The 19,056-nt window shown below is 46.4% G+C and overlaps 1 pseudogene; it reads right to left on the bottom strand.

The window, feature by feature from the left end:
* LOC111577175 (NACHT, LRR and PYD domains-containing protein 12-like) overlaps window positions 1-19,056 on the bottom strand; it is a 35,366-nt pseudogene that overhangs the window by 3,729 nt on the left and 12,581 nt on the right.

The following is a 19,056-nucleotide window of genomic DNA, read 5'->3' as shown; positions in this document are numbered from 1 at the left end:
GCTCCAGTTTTGATTACCTACACAATGCAAGAGAGAGTACACAACCGCTACAATGGTGCCATGACCCCGTCTACTTCCTGGGATTCCGTCATTTCATCGCGGGAGTGTTACGGCTCTCTGCCTGTCAAAGCCTGCCGGCCCTACAGCATCTGAGTCGGCTCCATGGATCGCAGTTCGCAAGAGGACATCTTCGGTGTTTTATTTCCAGTGAAAGGTTTTACAAAATAAAATAATTAAAAAAAAAAAAAAAAAGACTAAACATTTTGAACGGTGGAAAATTAAGGTAACGGACAATTTACTGAGTGACTGTGAGTTTCAGAAAGAGATTCTGCACAGGTAACTGTTCATTTGTTACGGTCTATAATTTACTAGAAATTACGTTTCGTCTTTCAGACATTTTGTTTTTTCATTGTTTTGAATTTTGTGTTTCTCAGTAACAATGGATGAGTTAAACTTGACTAGTTGGGCAGGGGTCAGAAATTGTGGTTTAATCCATCACTGCCTGTCACAGCCACAGCTTAGGCTGTGGCTGTGGTAGTGCTTCCTCCCCCGTCCTGCTCTCTCTCTCCTAGGTGTGTGTGGTGAAGCTAGCAGCAGGTGTGCTGCATTGTATTCAGCAGACGAGCTGCAGGTGGAGCTGAGTGACTGGTCTCTGGGCATCTCCATAAAAGCAGACTGCACCCGTTATTCGAAGCTGGACCGTCATCTACTCTCCAGTTAGTGCTGGGAGTAGAACTGTCTTTGCCACCAGCCTAGAATTTCCAGTAATTCTGTTTTCTCTGTTCAGAAAGCTGATTCCTGCCTGCTGAGTTGCCTGGGTTCCTTCGTCTGCTGGTTTTCCGCCCTGCCACGGATTCTGCTTTCTCCTCCAGATGATCTCCATCTGTCGCCAGCTTAACCTGGGAACATCGACTTACACCTGGAAAGAGGACTTTCTCTGGGAACATCTGCCACGACCGGGTTCTACAGACACCAGCTTACCAAGCACATGGCGGACACCGGGAGGGAGAGTTCTAGATGAAGTCAAACTAAAAGGACTGTTCTCAGATCATCAGCTAAGTCTCCAAGCCCTAGTGTCACCAAACTATTTGTATTGTTAATACGTTGAATTTAATAATTAGCGTTCCATATCAAACTTAATGTGTTTTATGCTTTGCATAGGATAGCTTTAGTCTGGGGTTTCAGCTCATAATTACTGGTAGTCTAGGCTGGGTTAGTTTTGTATTTTCATTTTTTTCCCTGCCTTGGTGTTACCATATGTGGGTTAACCTTAGTTTCAGTTTTCCATGTTCATGTAGTTATTCCTCTGTACCACTAGATGGGTTTTGTTTTTTAGTTCTAGTAGTGGTTAAGTTCTTCTGTGTCGAAGATTCTAGTTCCGGTTCCTGTATAGAGTTTCTTGTTGTGAACAAAAGCATTTTTAAAACGTTTACACTGGTGGTGTTTCATTTCCTGCTCCTGAGCCTTTTGAACCTGGTGTAACACTGCCGACAGTTGGTGGACTGGAATGAGGGAGAACTTATTACATCTACCCCTCATCATGCAAAGGTGGCTCAAACTATGAGTGAGAATGTGTATGAAAATACTGATGATAGATCTGGTGATACAGCTTCACCTCCTGTGGACCAGGATGCAGAACATGTCCCTGTTAGTGTTCTCAGTGATCTGGTGAAGCAGATAGGAGCCAGCATTGGTGAAAATATTGCCTCATGTCTTAAATCTATTCGAGTTGGTGATGCTAGTTTGATTCGCTCTGCTATTGCTGACGTCTCCAGGGTCAATTTGACAATTATGAGCCCCATTCATTCTGGGGGGACAGCACAGACAGAATCTCAGTTACTGAGTGGGAGGAGTCTGTTAAGGTGTACCGCATAAGAGGGACATTCAGCTTTGTGACCAGGCAGAGGAGGTTTTGAGCAAGTTAAGAGGGCGAGCACATGATGTGGAGTTGAGCTATGTAGCAATCCCACTCTGAGCTTGAAGTCAGGCCCTCGTCCCATTTTTGATATACTCAAGCAGCACTTTAGTGACTCTGTGACATCTTTTATGCCCCTGGCTGACTTCTATGACACAAAACCTTCTCCTACTGAGACTGCTGTTGACTACTGGATTAGGTTTAACAAAGCTATAGACACTGCTGTTGAGGGACTAAAACAACAGGGCAAGACTCTTAACAACCCCAGAGAAGCGACAGTCATGTTCATTACACACTGCCCTGATCCTGAGCTGTCTGTAGTCTTCAGCTGCAAGCCACTTGAAGAGTGGGCGGCCTCTGACGTTCAAGTGCGGCTGGATGGACATCACTGGAGAAAGAGACTCCAGCAACGTCAGTCTAGTCGTCCAGCTGAGAACTTGTGTCCAGGCCAGACTGTGGAGGTGCTGCATAACCATGTTCAGGCTGCTGTGAGCCCTTCTGCTCCACAACCACCTGCTGCTGCTAGAACTCTGTCTAATGAGGGTCAGTCTCTCAACCATGTTATCACTCTCCTGGAGTGCCTGCTGTATCAGGAATCATCTCTGTGTCCCAGACCACCTAGACTCAGACATAGCACTCGACCGAGGTTCATGTGTGATTTGTGGTAGTGACATCCATGACACCGTAACCCATTGTCGTAATGACCGTCTGTGCTTCCGCTGCCATGCTGCTGGTCATCAGGCTGTGACTTGTACTGCCCGTCTGGCTCCTGACGGGCTGTGACTTGTACTGCCCGTCTGGCTCCTGACGGGCTGTGACTTGTACTGCCCGTCTGGCTCCAGACTCACCACCTGTGCGGCCTGACATCCCTGTCCAGCAGGAAAACTCGGGGGCCCACACGAGGAGCGGACTAGTGAAGGGCCAGATAGCATGTCCCCAGGTGATGATGTTGACTTTGAATCTGTCTATTCCCAGTTTTGTGCTTCAGAGGGGAGTGATTCTACAGTGATATTACAGACCAAACAGAAGCTGTCTGCAACTGATGACCTTTTCTATACTGATGTATTGGTCCAGAATGCTGTGAAGCTGTGTGCTATGTTGGACAGTGGTTCCATGGCCTGTTCTCTGAGTTCTCGCACGCTCCCTCTACTGGAAAAGGCCAATGTTGTTTCTGCAGACAGTATCTCCCTGACGTCAGTTGTTCTAATTGGTTTTGGAGGACTGAGGATGAGCCCTATTGGTGTCTGTGAGCTTAAGATGGAGGTGTTTAGCTGTCACATTTTGGTTCCCACGCTCTTTGTGAATGGCCAGAGTGATGACTTGATTCTTGGAAGCAACATTATGAAACATCTTGTGCGTGCGTTGAAGACTCCTCAGAATTTCTGTGACAAGGCCCCCATCTTAGGTCAGTCCTCAGGTCAGGAAGGTGCCCTGCTGCGGTTGTTGGATGGTGTGGAGAAATGGAGAGGCAGTGAGGTCCCTGACAAAGTGGGCACGGTGAAATTAAAACATGCTGTGACTTTGGAGCATGAAAGAACATTTGGTGTGGGGTCGTCAGCCGAGTCATACATGTCTCTCTGCTGGCAGTACAGTCATTGTGGAGCCGAGTGTGTCTCGGATGGGGCCTAGGACAGTTATGGTGGGACGGATGGTGACACTATTGTGGGGCAATGGTTGGGTCCCAGTGAGAGTCAATAACCCCTCTCATAAACCAGTGACTTTACGACGCAACTGCAAGATCGCTGACGTGTCTCCCTGTGTAGCATTCGAAGACTTTGATGTTGATTATCTGTATGATAATGACAAAACTGACAATGTAAAATGCAATGTGACTAAGACTGCTGATCAGACTGACACTGGTAGTGAGAAAAGTTTGACTGTTGACTCTGAGTGCCATCTACACAGACCTACCAGTTCAGCCCTCTGTGACTTAGGACTGCAGGACATTGACTCAAGCAAGCTTTCTCCATTCTGGAAAACAAAATTGGTTGATTTGGTGGCCAAGTATGAATCCATCTTCTCCCGCCATAGTCTTGACTATGGAAAGGCCAAAGACTTTGTTCACTGGATCCAGCTGAGTGACAGCAGACTGTTCAGGCTGCCCTATCGACAGCTGTCCCCTTCACACTACGAGAAGCTACGTTTAGCTTTGAATGAAATGAAGGAGGGGGATAGGAGGGGATATCATAAGGAAGTCTTCCAGTGAGTATGCTAGTACTAGTCTGGAAGAAAAATGGAGATCTGCATCTTTGCACAGATTTTCGTTGACTGAATGCACGCACGATTAAGAATGCACATCCCCTACCTCAGCAGGCTGATGCTTTGGCTGCTCTCGGAGGAAATGCATTCTTTTCAACCATGGACTTGACCTCTGGATACTACAACGTCGAGGTCCCCGAAGACGACAAAAGGTTCACTGCATTCTCTTCTCCTTTCGGGCTGTATGAATACAACAGGCAAGGGACAAGGTCTCTGCAACAGCCCAGTAACGTTCATGCGGATGATGATAAGCATCTTCAAAGATCAGGACTTCCTATGCTTCCTTTGTTACCTTGATGACATCCTTGTCTTTGCTCCAAATGAACAGGTGGCTCTGCAACGGCTGGAGATGGTATTTGAGAGGCTGAAGACGCACAACCTGAAGCTTGCTCCCAAAAAGTGCCACTTCATACGGTCATCTGTCAAGTTCTTGGGGCACATTGTGACCAAGGATGGCATCTCCATTGACCCAGAGAAAGTCAGAGCTACAGTGGACCTGAGTGAGAATGACTTGATGGTCAAGAACACCAACGTTCCCTCTCCCTCCAAGATAAGATCATTTCTTGGTATGGTTGGATTTACCAGCAATTCTTTTAGGGATACTCCCACATTAGTAAGCCCCTGTTTGCCCTGACATCTGGCGTGAAGAAACCACGACACGCTAAAGGAAAAAGGTGCTCACCTGTGACCAGAAAGCTCATTTCTGCTGACTGGACAACTGAATGCAGTGAAGCTTTTGTAAAGTTTGAACAGGCTTTGTTGGATAACGCCACTCTAGCTCACCCTGACTTCAGCAGGCCATTTTTACTGTCCGTTGATGCCTTTTCTTGTGGTCTTGGTGCTGCTCAGCTAGCAGAGGGCGACGATGTTGCGTGACCTATAGCATTTGCCAGCAAGTCTCTTAACTATGCACAGTCTTGCTACCCAGCCCACAGACTAGAGTTTTTAGCGCTTAAATGGGCTGTTTGTGATAAATTCAGTCACTGGTTGGGAGGTCACTGTTTCACTGTGTGGACTGACAACAATCCACTGACCTATATCCTCAGTAACCCGAGACTTGATGCCTGTGAACAGAGATGGGTTGCGAAACTTGCCCCTTTTGACTTTGAGATCAAGTACATTCCAGGCCAGAAGAACATAGTCGTGGATGCCCTCAGTCGTGAACCTTTTGCATGACCAAGTATGCTCCATTGTCTCCCAAAGGTCCCTTATGGTGCACTCATGGAGGCAGCAAACGCCTTGAACACTGACTGCGTGCAGGATGTTTTTCGCCATTTGTTTGATCCTCAAGCAATGCTACAGATGCATCAACAAGCACCTGTGGCATCCAAAAGTGTTGGGTCTCTGGCTACGGATTTGTGCATCTCGCAGCAAATGCTGCGAGATGCACTTCTGGTTCGGTCTTTGGACCAAGAGCACCTGCCAGCCCAAGTCTTCCTCCTGCCTCAGCTTGTTAAATCCATCCAACCATCTGAGCTGTCTGAGGTTCATCCCCTGCCGAGGGATAAACTGATGGCAATGCAGTGTGCTGATCCGTGTTTGAACCGTGTGCTTCAGTTTGTGGAGCATCAGAGGTGCCCATCAAGATGTGAACATGCACATGAACCAGCTGATGCTTTGCGCATCTTAAGACATTGGGAAAAGCTCACAGTCAGATCCGGTGTGCTGTATCGTGTCACAAAAGATGCTGTAACAGGGAGAAAGACTTACCAGTATGTTGTGCCCTTTGCACTGAAAGAGAGCATTCTGAAGGGAGTACATGATGAGGCGGGTCACCAAGGCCAGAGATGGACGCTGTACCTGAGTAGACAAAGGTTCTACTGGCATGGGATGTGCGGGACTATGTACGCTGCTGTCATCGCTGTGTGTTCAGCAAGTCCCCTGAACCATAAGCCAGAGCTCCTCTTGAGTGTTGCAACTTCCAGACCCCTCGAATTGGTCTGCACAGACTTTTGGTCAGCTGAGGATTCCTCCAACAAGTCTCTTGACATGCTTGTGTTTACTGACCACTTCACCAAACTGGCTCAGGCATACCTCTGTCCCAACCAGTCAGCAAAAGCTGTTGCTCAACAAGTCTGGAACAACTTCTTTTGCGTGTATGGCTTCCCTGAGCATGTGCATTCAGACCAAGGTGCGAATTTTGAAAGCAGTCTTATCAAAGAGATGCTCCTAAATGCTGGTGTTCAGAAGTCACACATGACACCCTATCACCCTGTGGGCAATAGAGCTGTGGAAAGATTCAACCAATCCCTTGGAAATATGATCAGAGCACCTAGAGCCAAACACCGATGGCCCCAGTTGCTGAGATCTCTGACCTTCTCCAATAACGCCACAGTACATGAGACCACAGGCTTTGCCCCGTTTCAGCTGATGTTTGGCAGAACTCCTCGGCTGCCTGTCAACTTGATGTTTGGGTCAGTTCTTCTAGATGACCAGGTGGTCAACTATGATGCCTATGTGCAGTGCTTTAGGCACGATTTGGCTGAGGCTTTGAAAGTTGCTCAGATCTCCGCCATAAAACAGCAGCAGAAACAAACTGACCTTTACAACAGCAAGGTTAAGGATGTCCATGTGGATGTTGGAGACCGAATCCTGTTGGCTAACAAAGGTGAACGAGGTAGAAGGAAACTGGCTGATCGCTGGGAGAACCACCTCTACACTGTTGTGGAGAAGCATGGTAACACTCATACCTTCAGGATCAGGAACTGTGCTACAGCACAGGAAAAGGTGGTTCACAGGAACCTCTCATTACCTGTTAACTTCCTGCCTATTTCCATGGAGCCTGAGGTTGGGGGTTCGTGTGTCAGTGATCTGGCCACTGAGGCTTCGGATGACTCTCTGCTGAATGATGGTGTTGTGGGCTCTGTTATGCTGCCTGTTTGTGACCCTGAGGACAGAACTGCCTCGTGGATTTCTCAGATCCCAGATGCCTCTGGAGAACAGCCAACTGCTTCATGTGATGTTCCTGTGGCTGTTGACTCTGAGGGGACTGCTAACGGATCTGACTGGACTGTTTCCTATGACTTACCTGTTGAGACTTTATGTCCTGACGGACAACCTGAGACTCAATCTGTTGCTCGTGTGACAGCCCGTGCTGCGCAACCTTCTGTTGAGGGTTCTGTGGACAGACCTGGTGTTGGGCATGCTCTACTTACCTCTACCTCCAGTAACAGACTGCTAACACAACAACTAGGTATGGGAGAGTTGTTAGACCTGTTGTGCGACTTATTCAACAGATGCACCAGAAGGTTCTTACTGGTATTTAATGTTCTTGTGTTTGAGGATTTGTACAATGTGTTTGAGATATTTACTGGGGATCTGTTTTTTAATGAAATTAACACCTGTCTGTGATTCTGATAGTAGGATCCAGGTGGTTTGTGATTGTACTGTGTCTATTATGGGATATCTGGCAACTTGACATGTACACGGGCATGTTTTTCCTGAGTGTTGAGAGGATTCGCGACCCCTTTTCTCATTCTAATTCTTCAGAAGTGGTCATTGATTAGAATGCTGGATATCTGTAATGTGAACAGTACTGTATTTTTTTCATCTTTCTCCATGCATTCTTGTATGTAGAGTTGCTGATACCTGGTGTGGTCTTGTTCCATGATGCTCTCACAGCGCTTATCTGTTTTTTTTTTTTTGTTGTTTTTAAGGTGATGTTTTCATTGGGATGTGCAAGTGGAGATCAGTAGGGGGGAGTGTAGCAGAGTTAATTATTCCACTTGCCATCTCATATTACATATGTGGTTCCCACAGTGACCGCCGGATATGGCGTGGACGCACACGTCCGGGCCCCTGCAGGCTTGGAGTGTGTGTCCCTACATTGCAGTCTCAGTCTGCTGTGTCCGGTTGCCATGGTAAAATGACCAGTACAAGCTCCGCTAGAAAAATGCTCAGTTTAACCTCCGTGCTGAATAATTTAGTTTGTGTTTTTAGCATGATTGGGAGGTTACCACGTGCGCGACTGTGAGAGTAATATCAGTGTGTTTTACCAGCTCCTGCAAATAAACGGTGGATTTGATGCCAAAAGGTAAGATGCTCTGTGCTTGATTACCTACACAACCGCTACACTTGCACAAGTTCAGTAAAAGCTCTTTTGATGAATCCCATCAGCAGAATGATTCTACTCAGGTTAGCTGTTTATACACTGATAGAAATCACATCAGTTTCAAAGTGTGAGTCCTGACCTGAGAGCTTCCAGTTTACAGTGTGGACTCTCCAGTCCAGCAGAAAGACTCTCCACTCCTGAATCCTGCAGGTTGTTGTTAGTCAGGTCCAGCTCTGTCACACTGGAGGACTGGGAGCTGAGGACTGAGGACTGGGAGCTGAGGACTGAGGACAGAGCTCCCCAGCTTCGCTCTGACAGATTACAGTTATTAAGTCTGAAGACACAAAGAGAAGAAAAGAAGTAATACATTAAATACAGTATTTTCTGTCCTGTTGAAAAGACAGCAGTGAATTTAACAACAAATACATCCCCCTATGTCCAGAATACAGCAATGGTGAGGACAGTCCTCTGCAATATTATTTAAATGTGAAAAGAATCCAAAGTGGAGCACATTACAGTAATTAGATTACTTTAAAGCTCAGCAGTAAAGTATTTGATCTGATTAAAAAACAAACTGACAGTTTAGATTTACTAAATGAAGAATACAGGTCAAACATCAAGAAATGAATCCAATAAAGGTCAGTACATCTTTCATTACTGTCATTAGAATGTTGGATTTTTTTCACTGCTTTCTATGTCCATCTTTATTTTTGATGACACATTTAATTCTCTTCAGCATGAAGAAACCCTATTTCTGCAGAGATGTTCCACCATCTTCAGAGACTAGGTCTTCATCTGCTCTTTGTTGGAGGGTTTGTGTTGCTCTGCCTTTGTCATTAAAATACCCCAAAGTTGGTCTGTTGGATTCAAATCAGGACACACACTTGGACAAGTCACAGTTTGGACTTTTTCCTTCTTTACAATATGAAAAACAGTCAACTTGGACTTCCTGTCATGGTGACGGAGTAATCAGATGTACACAAATTGCTCCCTGATACTGATGCTTTTCTGTTAACTATACACTGAGATTTGTGCCAATTTTTACCTTTTAAGCCACAAGAAGCTCCACTGCACCTCAACAAGAGCCACAATGAGTAAATCTCACAGCACTCGCGGTAAAAATCAACTTCAGTTAACTCTGCACTTTAGCCCACAAGATAAAGTGGCTAGCAAGATGGTTAATGCTACAGTAGCTAGTGCGGAGCCGCTAATATTGAACATGGTAGTCAGCAAATTGCAGAAGCATGAAGGTGTAACAAGTGAGCTCGCCGCTTCTCTGAACACCGCTCTGGCTCCAATCCAAGCCTCACTCCAAATGATTACAGAGACCGTAGCCTCACGCACCGTCACTATTGCTGCTATGGAGACGACTCTCACTGCTCACTTGGATGGAATCACCACTTTGGAGATGGTGTAGTGGTACAATCTCAATAATCATTATGTGTGGTCTTAATAAGTATCATCAATGTCAATGATCTACAATATTTAATCATTAAAATGATTTACAATATTTAACGATTAATCAGTTATATAGTTATTAATATAGAAGGTAGCTTCTGAGCATTAAGCACACGAACCCCTGTGTTTAAAGATGTGCAGGTCACTGTGACCTGTGCCAGCTTGGTATGTTGTTTTTTTATCACCTCAGCAGGTGCAACTCATTACGGTGCCTGGCGCTGCCGGCTCCAGTATACACGTTTCTACTTTTTGTCATTAAAATGGGATGATGATGAGATTGTGACCAAGAGATGCCCTGATGAAGGTCTGATGCACTCTGATGATGCGCTCCTGGGTCACCGTGACCTGGGTCAGTGTAACCCAATGTACCCAAGAAAAGATGATGCACTGTAAAAGATGAATAAAAAAAGGTTGATGAGGATGGGCTCGGAGCCAGAGAAGGGAGGGCTACCTGCACCTGGCGAAACTGCCCATCCCTCATTATTTTTTGGAAAGTACCAAACAGCCCAGACACCATTAGAATCGAAACCTATGTTATAATGGTGTCAAACGAAGGAGGCCTGTCACAAAAAGAAGGATGGGCTGGGGCGTGGAAAGCCCCAGAGCCAAATAGTATAAAAGCCAGTGCATCAGGTAGGGTCTTCAGACATACCACGGGGTATCTCTCAGTGTGTTTGACCTGTACGTGGAGGAATAAAACACATCTTCTTTGAATCTGAAGATTGACTCAGACTCTTTTCTGCCTGTATTGGAGAGACTTAGGCTGTTATTATTTTTGGACTTGTAAACTTTTAGCAATCAGAACTTAGAGCCAGAACTGAAGAGGCCTCAAGTTGTGAAGACATTTTTCCACAACAATGGACGTGACCGCACTGAGATCGCAATTCAAGACCGCCAAGCAGGTGAATGAGAAACTTCAGCTGGCTGTGGAGGACCTGATCTCATGCTCCAAAAAATAGAACCTCCGAGTGATCGGTATCCCAGAGGGAGCGGAGCCCTTTATCTCTGTTTTTGGTGTACCTGAGGACTTCGCTCGTTTTTCTGTCAGATAAAGAAATATTATTGCTTTTTCCTCTCTTGTGCCATACAGATGAACGTTACTTCACTGGAAAGATCAAAAACCTCCATTTTCTAATTCTTGGTTGAAAGACCTAATGTCCTTCATTCATTTAGACAAAAATAAGTTCAGTATTAGAGGTTGTTCAGATCATTTTCATAAGACTTGGAGCCTTTTTCTGTCCTTAGTCAACAATAGGTCATCTTTAGTAGACTAACATATATTTGACAGTTTCATAGAGCAGGATGTTAACAGGCGATAAAGACCAACTTGGAACACACTGTAATGCTTTTTGATACCTAGCTTTACTTACTATTCGTATAATTTATTTATTATAATTTATTGTATTTCTACTGGTTTTATTTTTTTGTTTACTTATTTGTCTGATATGTTTTTGTTATGGTTTGTTGTGTTTTGCTTCTATTGTCAATGCTGGTGTTTTTTGTTTTCTATAATTTTCTTCATCTATATGTATGTGTGGGGGTGTATATTGTTTGAGATGTTTTTACATTGGGGAAAAAACATAATTGGGTTGTTTGTCCCTTGAGGAGACGTATGTAATGTATGTAAATGCTGAAAACCCAATAAAAAATGCATGAGAAAAAAACTGATGTTGATGGCAGCGATAAAATCACTGTCAGACTCAGTTACATCTCTGTTACAGAACAAACATCTTCTGATCTCCAGTCCTTGTTCTTCAGGTTCCTTCACTTCTACTTGTGTTCTTGAGACTCATGCTTTGGTTTTCACTGACACATGAATCCCACTGGAACCAAACTAAGGATCTCCAAACTCGTGTTTAAACTGTTTATCTCCACTCTTGATGAAGTCTGGACTCCTCATAGCGTCAGTGAGCTGGACTCTTCATTCTCTCAGGAGACACTCTGCTGCCCAGTGATTGGCTCTCAGTCCCTACAGTCTGAAAGGAACCAACAACCTTTTAACAGCCTCACATCTGAAAAGGGTCATAGGGTCCCTATGAGGGTGTAGCTCCTCTTCAAGGAGAGCAGAGAGACCATGAACCTCACTACAGGTGGGATGGATGTTCTATCCTTCACCAACACTTCAGTTGATGGGTGTGACGACCCTTCATCTCGACACCAGATGTGCCTGATCAGGAGCCGAGGGTCGTCACTTGACTGAGCCACACCTGCAATCAGTGGCTCAGCTGCATTTAACTGCTCTCCTCTCCAGCCTAGACGGGGCTCGCTGACAGGAGCTGGTGTCTGCGGAGCTCCAGCCTCACATTTGGGGTTTTGTGTCGTTTGGGCCTTGACGGCATTGTGGGCTACTTGTAGTTAGCAATAAATCTTTGTTTTCTCACCGTACAGTGGTTGTCTCCGAGTTTTTGTTGCAACTGTGGAGCCGAGTTGTAACAAATGGGGGCTCGTCCAAACAGTCCAACCAGTGTAAACAGCGGCAGCTGGTCTGTGTGAGTGCCGTTGTGGGCGGAGACTGAGATTTTTGTGAATGACTCAGGTGCTTTGTAGTGTCGGGAGTGACGCTGTGTGGCCTGTTCATTCATTCAGTTTAGGAGGATCGGCGCGTTCTGGGTGTTCGGAGACACGTGTATGGTGAGTGGACAGATCTTGGAGTTCTGTTTAGTGCTCGCTGTGATGCTGTGTTCGTTTCTGAGTTCGTGTGTTTCTGCAGCGGCACAGCGGTGGTAAGTCGCTGTGGTTCTGTCCCTGTTAGGCTTCAGAGCGAACTCCCTTGGAGTCCGTTGGGGGGTCGGTAGTGTGGCGAGAACGTGGTTAGAGCAGTTGTCTCGGGAGCACGTCCGAGGCTGCAGGTGGAGTCGCCGATCTTCGGTTGCTTCACCGGGCCTGCGGGAGATCAGTGCGTAAATACCCGCCACAAGTACCGCCTGAAGACTAGGGGGGAGAGTAGTTGGATTCTGTTTGAGGCAGTTAGAGGGACGGAGCCACGGTGACCAGTCAGCTGTTTCCGCTGCAGAGAGCTTCGAGACAGAGCAGCTGATTAAACCTGTCGGTATCATTGTGGTTATTCGGTTTGTGCTGAGTCATGGCTTCGGTGGAGGATTTTTTGAAAGCTCCATCAGAGGAGCTGTTAGACCGCTGTTCACGGGAGCAGTTAGTGAAAATAGCAGAGTACTTTAAAATGGATGTAGGTGATAAACGATCTAAAGACAATATGAAACACATCCTGAAAATGAACCTACTTGATGCAGGGGTTCTCCAGCCTAAAGTTCAGGCTGTGGAGGCTGAGTTAGACTCTGGTGAAGCTACTGCTTCTGGTGAAGCTGCTCCGAGCAGCTCGGCTTTAACATTTGAGCAGCGTGAGAGGTTGCTGATGTTACAAGTGGAACTGAAAAAGCTTGAGCTGGAGGAGCGCTTATTAAGCCTGAGATCTGCTGGGGTCGTGGGTCAGACTCCTGGAGGTTCATCTGGTCCTCCACCTTCATTTGATGTGTCCACGAATCTGCGGTTGGTTCCTCCGTTTAGTGAACGTGATCCTGATACGTTCTTTTCTTTGTTTGAGAGAGTGTCTGAGACCAGAGGCTGGTCTGACACCGAGAGGACGTTACTCCTGCAGTGTGTTCTCACAGGTAAGGCTCAGGAGGCGTATTGTGCACTCAGTATTGCAGACAGCAGGGTCTATACTTTGGTCAAAGCCGCTGTTCTTAAGGCCTATGAGTTGGTACCTGAGGCCTACAGACAGAGGTTCAGGTCCTGGGAGAAGTCTGGTCGCCAGACTCACATGGAGTTTGCCAGGGAGCTAAGTATACATTTTCATCGGTGGTGTTCTTCACTAAATGTTAATACATTTGATGCTCTGTGTGAGTTAGTTATTCTGGAGCAGTTTAAGGATTCAGTTTCTCCACATATTGCCGTCTATATTAGTGAACATAAGGTGAAGACAGCAGAGAAAGCGGCAGCCCTCGCCGATGATTATGTATTAACTCATCGGGGGCATTATGACTATCGAGCTTCGGAATCTGGTAAAAGTAGAACAGATAGGTCAGTGTGTAGTCAGGCACAGGGGGACCAGAAGAACATCTGCCACTACTGTAGAGGTAGGGGACACTGGAAGGCTGAGTGTCCGTTAAAGAGTAATCCTGAAGGTGGGCAGGTGGAGCCTGTGGCGCTGGCTGCTCCTGGCAGGAGGTTAACTGGTGTTCTCTCTCCTGGGGTCTGTTCTCGCAGAGTTAAGGGAGAATCTGCAGTGGTCCATGGGAGGTTGCAGTCTGACTTCTCAGCTTTTGTGTCTGATGGCTACGTGTCACTGGTAGGTACTGATGGTAAAGTACCAGTTAAAATCCTGAGAGATACAGGAGCGAGCCGCTCATATATTGTGAGTTCTGTGCTGCCGTTCTCTCAGTTCACTGCTACTGGTGATAAGGTTCTGATGAAGGGAATGGATTTGGATGTGCTGCCTGTTCCAGCCCATAAACTGAGGTTGGACTGTGGGTTGGTTCAGGGTGAGGTGACCATGGGGGTGCGACCGGCTCTACCAGTCCAGGGGGTGCAGGTTATTCTGGGGAATGACCTGGCTGGTAGCCGTGTGTGGGCTGATGGTCCACCTCAACCTGTGGTAACAGCTTCTCCTGGTGTTGTAGAATGTTTTCCTGGTGGCGGTACAGCTGCCCGGACCATGTGGGCTAGAGAAGCAGAATCAGACCTTAAGCTGAGTGGTACTGAGGATAGTGGGTCCGTCACTGTTGGGTTACCTGATGTTTTTCCTTCTGTTTCTCACAGTGACCTGGCAGCAGAACAACGAGCTGATCCCTCCCTCAGTGCAATGTTTAATTCTGGGCTCTTACATGGGGAGAGTTCTGCACCAGGTTATCTGATAAACAACAACCTGTTGCTAAGAAAATGGGTGCCAAAGGGGAAAGGTTTCACTTGTGATCCTATTTTTCAGATTGTTGTGCCTTCAGTGTTCCAGGGGGAGGTACTGAGGACATCATACGGTCGGTGTGGACATCTGGGGGTACGCAAGATGTACTGGTACATCCGTAAGCACTTCTTTTGGCCTCACATGAAACGGGATGTGTCTCTCTATATTAAAGCGAGGAAGAGCCAGCTTTCCCCTCCTCTGAGTAAAGAGTGCTGGTATGACCGTGAGGCTGAGGTTAACCAGGTCGTCAGTCGGTTTAAGCCTATGCCCTGCAGCATCAGTCCTGTGAAGGGGAGCATGAACTGGTAACCGAATGTTGGTCATAGTTGTGTTTTTACCGTCCCACTGTTTGGATGCATGCCACATTAGCTCTGAAGATGTGGTGGCTGTTTGTCCAGAGTCCCTGGTTTGTAAAACTGTGCTCATTGGATTCATGCGTGGTCCTCCTGGTCCCTGTTTGTTTCTCCTCCTACACTCTTAAAAATGCTCCTCCTGCCACCAGAGGTTGCTGGGTGCAGCATGGAGATGAGGGGTTTCCTGGAGTGGTCTACGTAGGACTGGTGAGTATGATAGCTTGGACATTGTGTCCAGTCGACTGAAATTTGTCAGTATAAGAGTTTGTACAGTTTCCGGGGTGTGGGAAATTGTTGACCAATTCAACTTAAAGCATTGAGTTGTGTTGGTATTGTTGATGCGGCTGTTCCAGATTTTTCAGGAGGAGCATCGTCTTAAGGGGGGGTGTGTGTGACGACCCTTCATCTCGACACCAGATGTGCCTGATCAGGAGCCGAGGGTCGTCACTTGACTGAGCCACACCTGCAATCAGTGGCTCAGCTGCATTTAACTGCTCTCCTCTCCAGCCTAGACGGGGCTCGCTGACAGGAGCTGGTGTCTGCGGAGCTCCAGCCTCACATTTGGGGTTTTGTGTCGTTTGGGCCTTGACGGCATTGTGGGCTACTTGTAGTTAGCAATAAATCTTTGTTTTCTCACCGTACAGTGGTTGTCTCCGAGTTTTTGTTGCAACTGTGGAGCCGAGTTGTAACAATGGGACTCAGCCATCAGGAGCAGGAAGACTGGACTGACCTTACCCACAGACCAGAGGACATGAGGACACTGCTTATCAACAGTCATGATGACTGTCCTCACCTGCAGGGCTGCTGCTTCACTCCATCATTTCTGACAGACCTGGAGTCCTGGAAGCTGCTGTTCCAGGAAGTCTTTCCAAAAATCTTCAGCCAGTATCTGAATATGTTGTCATGTTCTTCAACCCAAAATCTCAGTTCCTCATAAACCATCTGAGGTAGGGACGTGTCCTGCCGCCCAATGAAGACAGAGTTGGGAGTGATGGGATCAGGATCCATAACATCGGAGGAGGTGAACCCAAGAGGATCTGAACTGAGGATCCCTTTGATCTCAGTGGAGACAGAAGGCAGCACTGCTTAAGTGGCCGTTTGGGCTCCAATGGTGAGAAGGAATTGTACCTGAACCTCAAATAAGAATGGAAACAACAGTCCAACTGTCCACCAGCTGAACTGCACTGAGTTCAGTCATTGAAAAAACTGAACGTTCTACAGTTTCTTTTATCAGACGCTTTTATCCAAAGAGACGAACATCTGAGAGTAGAAACAACACAAGCAAGGATCTAGTCAGGAGAAAACAACTTGGAGAAGAGCCATAACACAAGTTCAAGTGTGAACATGAAATGTTTGTTCTGGAATTTCCTTTTTATCAACATCTATCTGAAACATTCTATTTAGTAAAACAGTGGGAACGAAAACAGAACCTGGAACCAAGACTTCACAGGTTCTTACAGGTTCTGGTTCTATGATGCAGGTTCCAGGTTGTTCAGTTCCTGTAGTGGAAGAGGCCTCATTAAGAGAAACTAGAGCTAAAGGTCAGTAACACAACTGATCTGAGTCATACTAATACAGAAAACCTCCCACCTCAGCTATTCTGCTCATCATGAAGAAAAACACATTTCAAATGGTCATCAGTTGAACAGGTTGATGAGTCCTGACCTGAGAGCTTCAAGTTTACAGTGTGGACTCTCCAGTCCAGCAGAAAGACTCTCCACTCCTGAATCCTGCAGGTTGTTGTTAGTCAGGTCCAGCTCTGTCACACTGGAGGACTGGGAGCTGAGGACTGAGGACAGAGCTCCACAGCTTCTCTCTGACAGATTACAGCCACTCAGTCTGAAGAGACAAAAAGCAGATTATACTGATGAAACAGCAGCAAAATGAAAAAGGATCTTCAGTCTCCAACTACTTACACAACTTTCTTGGAGGCTTTGACCACTGGCAGCAGCCTCAGAAGAGCCTCCTCTGAAGCAGAGTATTTCTTCAGGTCAAACACGTCCAGATCTTCTCCTGATGAGAGTAAGATGACGACCAGAGCTGACCACTGAGCAGGAGACAGTTCATGTCTGAACAGACGTCCTGATCTCAGGGACCGTTGGATCTCCTCCACTAGAGAAACATCGTTCAGTTCATTCAGACAGTGGAACAGATTGATGCTTCTCTCAACAGACACATTCTTACGGATCTTCTCCTTGATGTACTCCACTGTTTTCTGATTGGTCTGTGAGCTACTTTCTGTCTGTGTCAGCAGGCCTGGTAGGAGATTCTGATTGGTCGGCAGTGACAGACCCAGGAGGAAGCGCAGGAACAAGTCCAGGTGTCCGTTTGGACTCTGTAAGGCCTCGTCCACAGCTTTCTGGTAGAAACCTGCTGGATCAGGTTTGTTGGAGGTTGTTTGTTGTTCTTCTTCCAGCAGGTTTATTCCAGAGTTGATGAAGGTCAGATGGACATGAAGAGCAGCCAGAAACTCGTGAACGCTCAGATGGATGAAGCAGAACACCTTGTCTTTCTGTTTCCATCTACGCTCTGCTTTGAAGATCTCTGTGAACACTCCTGAGTACACTGAGGCTTCACTCACATCGATGCCACTTCCTCTCAGATCTTTCTCATAGAAGATCAGGTTGCCCTTTTGCAACTGTTCAAAAGCCAGTTTAGCTAATGACTTAATGTACTGAATGCACTTCTCTGGACCATACTTTTCTTTTGTGTGATCAATCTGAAATCTTAGAAACTCTATGTACATCTCAGTCAGGGTTCTGGGTAGATCTCCTTCCTCTCTGGTTTCCAGCAGATCCTCCAGAACTGTAGCAGTGATCCAGCAGAACACTGGGATGTGGCACATGATGTGGAGGCTTCATGACTTCTTCATGTGGGAGATGATGCTGCTGGTCTGCTCCTTGAATCTCTTCCTGAAGTACTCCTCCTTCTGTGGGTCGGTGAAACCTCTGACCTCTGTTGTAGTGTTGATGAGGTTTTGAGGGATCTGATTGGCTGCTGCAGGTCATGTGGTTATCCAGAGGCGAGCTGAGCGCAACAGTTTTCCACTGATCAGTTCCCTCAGCAGGACTTCTATTTTAGTTGACTTTGTTACATCCAGGGAGCGAATGTTGTTGACATCAAAGTCCAGATGAAGGCGATTCTCGTCCAGTCCATCAAACACAAACAGCAGTTTGAATCTGCTCTTCTTGTAGCTGCTGGTTCCTGATGACTGCAGAGCTGTAAAGACGTAATTTAAAGCCTCCACTGGGATGTCTTTAGTTTCTGGGATACAGAAATGAATGAGCTCTGCCAAACCAAACTCTTGTCCCTGCAGTGAATTCAGGGCACGGAAAGTGAATGGGAAAATAAGATGCACATCTTGATTGGTTCTTTCTTCGGCCCAGTCCAACACAAACTTGTGCACGAGGAATGTTTTTCCAATCCCTGCAATTCCATTGGTCATCACTGTTCTGATGGGTATGTCTTTTCCAGAAGGATGCTTGAAAATGTCTCTAGGTTGGATCTGTGTCTCTGTGTCTGATGGCTTCCACACCTTGTCAATCTGTCGGACCTCATGCTGTGTGTTAACGTGCACGTCCCGGCCAGCTGTGATGTACAGCTCTGTGTAGATATCAACCAGAAGCTGCTCATCTTCTTCCCACCCCTCTGTTGCACATAGAAACGTGTCCTGGAAGTTTGATTGAAGCTTCTGTTGGTAATATCTGATGGGACGTGGTTCTGGTACCGGAACAGTCTCATCTGTGTCAAACAAGAAGGGAACAGTGTGAGGTGTGTGTCTACAGAAACCTCTGTTGTTGTTGTTGTTGTTGGAAAAACACAAGCAACTCAGCAACTAAAAAGAGGTAGCAACTAAAAAGAGGTAGGACTTTTGATGAGCCACCTATAACATCAGATGGTAATAAAAAGTTGAGCTATTGTGTCTGTGAGATTTTTCTAAATTTATTCCTGGGGGTTTCATCCTAAACTCTACACATAATGCAGCAACTTACTCTGATCATTTGGAGGAAAGTGACTGAAAAAACTGACTGAAAGGGCAACTCAGCTAAAGGGCTACCGAGATGGTTAACTATGGAAGCAGTCAGAAGGTAGGTGCATTTCC

The sequence above is a fragment of the Amphiprion ocellaris genome, chromosome 24, assembly GCF_022539595.1.
Source record: "Amphiprion ocellaris isolate individual 3 ecotype Okinawa chromosome 24, ASM2253959v1, whole genome shotgun sequence".
Taxonomy (NCBI): Eukaryota; Metazoa; Chordata; class Actinopteri; family Pomacentridae; genus Amphiprion; species Amphiprion ocellaris.
The sequence above is the reverse complement of the archived record's forward strand: the minus strand, read 5'-3'. Positions and strand labels throughout refer to the sequence as shown.